Source organism: Arachis stenosperma, chromosome 5, assembly GCF_014773155.1.
Source record: "Arachis stenosperma cultivar V10309 chromosome 5, arast.V10309.gnm1.PFL2, whole genome shotgun sequence".
NCBI lineage: Eukaryota > Viridiplantae > Streptophyta > Magnoliopsida > Fabales > Fabaceae > Arachis > Arachis stenosperma.
In genome coordinates this window covers 125,778,242-125,784,642 of record NC_080381.1, presented here as the reverse complement: position 1 = coordinate 125,784,642, position 6,401 = coordinate 125,778,242, and positions in this window count along the sequence as shown.

Sequence of the window (6,401 nt, the reverse complement as noted above, 5' to 3'; positions counted from 1 at the left end):
TGATCAGATCAAGGGTCTAAAGGATGAGTTGGAGGTGAAGTTGGCGAAGGTGGAGAAGGAGCTGGAGGGTGAGAAGGCCAGCTCTATTGCCTTGGCTGCTTCTTTGAAGTTGGCTGAGGACATGGCACTGAAGTATAAGGATAGCTATGTCTCAGCTTATAGGGAGTTGATGCATCTCCGGGATGATTTGGAAACTGCTCGGGTTAATTATGCCGAGCTTCAGGGTCACCTTGTGGGCAACGTAACTGCCGCCTCCGAGAACCTGATGGAGCAGTTCCGGATTGTTGCTCCTGATGCCGACTTGACTCTCGTCAGCCTGGACAATGTTGTGAGGGATGGTAAGATTGTCCTTGATGACCAGGATGACGATGATGCTGACCCTCCCCCAGTGCCTTCTCTTAAAGTGTCGACCTCCTCAGTTCCTCCCGTTACGTCCGATCCGGATTGCCAGATTCTGAACCGGGATGATGGAACTGTAGATGCTGTGCCTATTCAGACTTACCCTCATTCTCCTCGTACTGTTGCTGCCGGGAAGGCTCCAGATCTTGGTTGATCTCCTTTAAGTTTTTGTGTAAATAGCCCGGTTTGTGGGCTTTGAATTCTTTTTTGTGAATGATGTTTTATTGACTGTTGATACTTCAGTTGCTATTTTAGCAACTTTATTTTGAAAACAAAATGGTTTCTCTGAGGTTGATTTTGGTGGCCTCTTGAAGCTTTATCATACTATGCTTTCATTGTGTTTTAACAGGGTATCTGTTGGAATCTTGCTGCTTGACCTCTTTAAATTGCTTTCGTACTTATTGTTTGTAGCTTGGATCCTTTTGAGGTCGTGGCTGTGGGGGGTCCGACTTGTTTCTCGGTTTTCTCGCTTTTGTTTGTATTTTTAGCGCCTTATAACCGATTTCTTTATGTTGGTCCCCTTCTAAGTTATTTTTGTAATCCTCTTTTCCGGACCTTTGTCAGGTCTTTTTAAGGGATTACTTTTATAACTTATCTTTGTAGGAGACCGACTTCGTTAGGTCGATCTTTTTCTAGTTGTTTTTGTAATCCTCTTTCTTGGACCATTGTTAGGTCTCTTTCAGGGATTACTTTTACAACTTATTTTGTAGGAGACCGACTTCGTTAGGTCGATCTCTTCTAAGTTGTTTTTGTAATCCTCTTTCTTGGACCTTTATTAGGTCTCTTTCAGGGATTACTTTTACAACTTGTTTTGTAGGAGACCGACTTCGTTAGGTCGATCTCTTCTAAGTTATTTTTGTAATCCTCTTTCTTAGACCTTTATTAGGTCTCTTTCAGGGATTACTTTTACAACTTGTCTTCGTAGGAGGCCGACTTCGTTAGGTCGATCTCTTCTAAGTTGTTTTTGTAATCCTCTTTCTTGAACCTTTATTAGGTCTCTTTCAGGGATTACTTTTACAACTTGTCTTTGTAGGAGACTGACTTCGTTAGGTCGATCTCTTCTAAGTTGTTTTTATAATCCTCTTTCTTGGACCTTTATTAGGTCTCTTTCAGGGATTACTTTTACAACTTGTCTTTGTAGGAGACCGACTTCGTTAGGTCGATCTCTTCTAAGTTGTTTTTGTAATCCTCTTTCTTGGACCTTTGTTAGGTCTCTTTCAGGGATTACTTTTACAACTTGTCTTCGTAGGAGACCGACTTCGTTAGGTCGATCTCTTCTAAGTTATAGCAATTCCTCTTTAATAGGGTTAGCCAGACCTCTTTCCAGGGATTTGCTGATAACTTGGATTGACTTGGTCCGACTTTTTAGTGTCGGCCAGTCTTTTTAAGTTATTATATAGCAATCCATAAGACCTCGTCAGGCTCTTTTTGGGATCACTTTCGATAACTTCTTGCATTATTCTGTGTTCATCTTTTGCCGATTTGTAGATTGTGGTTTCTGTCCTGGTTTAATCGACCTTTAGGTGAATTGCGTTTTCACCTTTGTTGATCGATCATTCCTATTGAGATCGTATAGTGAATCTGTTCTTCACTTTCTGTTCGATCCGTTGCTTTATAATCGGACGATGAATGCTTCAGATTAATGCGTCATGAGAACTTGTAGAATATCTAAAATGTATTTTATTTAAAGAAAGTGCAAATATATACAGGCGGGAGTTTTTCATACCCTTAAGTCGGATTAAATCTCAATCTTGACGCCTCATTAAAAAACCTTTTCAGAAAAAAAGAGTGCATCTTGTGATGAGACCTTTATCTAACTATAGTACCTTCTTAGGTTACAGGCGTGCCATGATCTGGGGAGTTCTCGTCCCTCGAGTTCGGACATTCTGTAGTAGCCCTTCCCAAGTACCTCTGTGACTCAGTAAGGTCCTTTCCAGTTGGCTGCCAGCTTTCCTTCTCCGGGTCGAGTTGTTCCAATATCATTTCGGATTAAGATGAGATCATTCTCAGAGAAACCTCTTGGCACTACCTTTTGATTATATCTGGAAGCCATTCGTCGCTTTAGTGCTTCTTCTCTGATCCGAGCTCTCTCTTGAATTTTCGGAAGTAGGTCAAGCTCTTCTCTTTGAAGTTGAGAGTTGGTTTGTTCATTGTAGTGTACTACTCGGGGAGACCCTCCTCAACTTCTATTGGAATCATTGCCTCCACTCCGTATGTTAATCGAAATGGTGAATCGTTCGTAGTGGAATGTGGAGTTGTTCGATACGCCCATAGGACTTGTGGAAGTTCCTCAGCCCAAGCTCCATTTGCTTCTTGTAGTCTCCGTTTCAGCCCGGCCAATATGACTTTGTTGGCTGCTTCGGCTTATCTATTAGCTTGGGGATGTTCGACGGAGGTGAATTGGTGTTTTATGTTCAAGTCGGCTACTAGTTTTCTGAAGCCTGCATCTGTGAATTGGGTGCCATTATCCGTGGTGATGGAGTATGGAACCCCGAACCTTATAATAATGTTCCTATATAGGAATTTCCGACTTCTTTGAGCAGTGGCGTTGGCTAGGGGTTCTGCCTCGATCCATTTTGTGAAGTAGTCTACCCCTACTATGAGGAACTTGACTTGTTCCGATCCCTGGGGAAAGGGTCCGAGAAGATCGAGTCCCCACTTTGTAAATGGCCAGGGTGAGGTTACGCTGATGAGCTTTTTTGGCAGGGCGATGTGAAAGTTGGCATGCTTCTAACATGGTGGACATGTCTTTACAAATTTGGTAGCTTTCTTTTGTAGAGTTGGCCAGTAGAATCCCGCCCGTAGTACCTTTTTGGTGAGAGCTTGCGCTCCGAGATGATTGCCACAAATGCCGCTGTGTACTTCCTCCAAGACTTCCTTTGTATTGGAGGTCGGTACGCATTTTAACAATGGTGTTGAGATTCCTCTTTTGTATAGGTGTTGTTTATGACAGTGTAGTACTGTGCCTAACCTCTTTGCCTCCTTTTCATCTGTGGGGAGCGCTTCTGTTTTGAGGTAGTTAATTATGGGGGTCATCTATCCTTGATCCCGACCTGTTATGGTTAGGATTTTTTTTTCCAATATTGATGGGTTCTGCAGTATTTCCTGGATAAGGCTTCAATTGTTGCCCCCTGGTTTGGTACTGGCTAGTTTTGAGAGTGCGTCAGCTCGGGCATTTTGCTCGCGGGGTATGTGACAGATCCTATATTCCCCAAGTTGTCCGAGCTGTTCTTTGGTTTTATCCAAATATTTTTTCATGGTAGGATCTTTGGCTTGGTAGCTTCCCGTTATTTGCGAAGTAACGACTTGTGAGTCACTGTAGATGTTGAGTTTCTGAGCTCTAACTTTCCTAGCTAACTTCAAACCAGCTAATAACGCTTCATATTCTGCTTGGTTGTTTGAGGCCGGGAATCCGAATTTCAGGGAAAGCTCAAGTTGGGTTCTTTGGTTGCTTTCGATTATCACACCTGCACCGCTTCCAGTTTTATTCGAGGAACTGTCCACGTATATGTTCCACTCTATGGGGATTTCTGTGGTGTCTGTGAATTCTACAATGAAGTCGGCAAGGTATTGTGATTTGATGGCTGTCCGCGTCTCGTATTGGAGGTCGAACTCGGACAACTCGATTGCCCACTGTAGGATTCTTCCTGCTAGATCTGTTTTATGCAATATCCTTTTTATGGGCTGGTTGGTCCGAACTTTAATGGTGTGCGCTTGGAAGTATGGGCAAAGTCGTCGGGATGCGAGTATTAGAGCGTAGGCAAACTTCTCTATTTTCTGGTAGTTCAGCTCTGACCCCCGTAGGCAAACTAATGAAGTAGACGGGTTGTTGTCCCCTTTCATCTTCTCTAATTAGTGCTGAGGCTATTGCCCGACTTCCTACTGCGAGGTACAGTATGAGTGGTTCTCCCTCTTGTGGTAGAGCTAGGATGGGGGGCTGTCCCAAGAATTCTTTGAAGTCTCGGAAGGCTTGTTCACATTCCGTTGTCCACTCGAAGTTCTTTCCCTTCCTTAAGGCAGCGTAGAAGGGGAGGGATCTTATTGCTGACCCTGCTAGGAATCTGGACAAGGCCGCCAATCTTCCATTGAGTTGTTGTACCTCTTTGACGCAGGTCGGGCTTTTCATGTTGAGTATGGCCTGGCACTTATCTGGATTTGCCTCGATTCCTCTTTGTGTGAGCATAAAGCCCAAGAATTTACCTGCTTCCACTGCGAAGGTGCATTTAGCCGGGTTGAGTCGCATGAAATGCTTCCGTATGGTGTTGAACACTTGAACCAAGTCGGTTAGTAATGTTTCTTCACTTTGTGTCTTTATCAACATGTCATCCACATATACCTCCATGATTTTTCTGATGTGGTCTGAGAAGACTTTGTTCATTAGCCTTTGATAAGTGGTTCCCGCGTTCTTAAGGCCGAAAGGCATTACGATGTAGCAATAATTTGCTTTTGGTGTGAGAAACGATGTTTTTTCTTGATCCGATGGATACATTGGGATCTGGTTGTAGCCTGAGTATGCGTCCATGAACGAGAGATACTTATATTCCGATGAGGCATCTACTAGAGCATCGATGCTTGGGAGTGGATAAGGGTCTTTTGGGCAGGCTTTGTTGAGGTCGGTGTAGTCGGTGCACATTCGCCATTTTCCATTTGACTTTCTCACCAAGACGACGTTTGCTAGCCATAGTGGGTATTTAACTTCTCTTATGAACCCTGCCTCTAGTAGTGTTTGTACTTGTTCTTCTACAGCCTGAGACCGTTCTGGCTCGAATTTTCTTCGTCTTTGTTGTACCGGCCGGGATCCCGGGTAGACTGCCAACTTGTGGCTCATTAGTTCGGGATCTATGCCTGGCATGTCGACAACTTTCCATGCGAAGAGATCAACATTATCTTGTAGGAACCATATTAGTGATTCCTTTGCGTCTCTTTTTAGGATCGTGCCAATATTAGTTGTTTTATCCGGAGTATCTCCGATCTAGACTCTTTCTATTTCTCCTTCGGGTCGTGGGTGGCGTTCTTCTCGTCTCTGATCTCCGCCGAGTTCGATTGTGTGGAACTCTCCTCCTTTACCTCGGAGGTTTAGACTTTCGTTATAACAGCGACGCGCCATCTTTTGATCTGCTTTTATTGTAGATATCCCTTCTGCAGTTGGGAATTTCATACATAGATATGGAGTTAAAACTATTGCGCCGAGTTGATTTAACGTTGTCCGACCTATTAAGGCATTGTAGGCTGAGCTTACGTCGACCACGATATAGTCTATCTTGAGTGTTCTGGATTGGTTCCCCTTTCCGAAGGTTGTATGTAACGATACGTATCCCAGTGGTTGTACTGGGGTATCCCCAAGTCTGAACAGGCTGTTCAGGTATGCTCTTAGTTCTTTTTCTTCTAAGCCGAGCTTGTCAAAGGTAGTTTTGAATAAGATGTCGGCGGAGCTTTCTTGGTCAATTAATGTACTGTGGAGGTTGGTGTTTGCCAATATGATTGTGATGACCATGGGGTCGTCGTGTCCTGAGATGATTCTGGATGCATCTTCTTTGGTAAACGTGATTGCTGGGATGTCTGGTGCCTCCTTCTTGTCTTCGACATGGTATACTTCTTTGAGGTGTCGCTTGCGGGATGATTTGGAGATTCCTCCTCTAGCAAATCTGTCGTGTATCACGTGGACATGTCTTTCTGGTGTGCGGGGTGATCGTTCAGATCGTCCGACATCTTCATCCCTTCTTCTTTTTCTCGATTCTTCGTCCTGAATGGCTAGGAACCGATCTTGTTTTCTTTCCTTACTAATTTCTCAATGACGTTTTTCAAGTCAAAGCATTCGTTGGTGGAATGTCCTCGGACTCGATGATACTCACAGTATTCGTTCCGATTTCCTCCTCCCCTTTTACCTTTAAGTGGCCGGGCTGGGGGTATTTTTTTCGTATGGCAGACCTCTTTGTAAATATCTACCAAGGATACCCTAAGAGGGATGTACTTATGATATTTTTTATTTTCTCTCCGGAGCG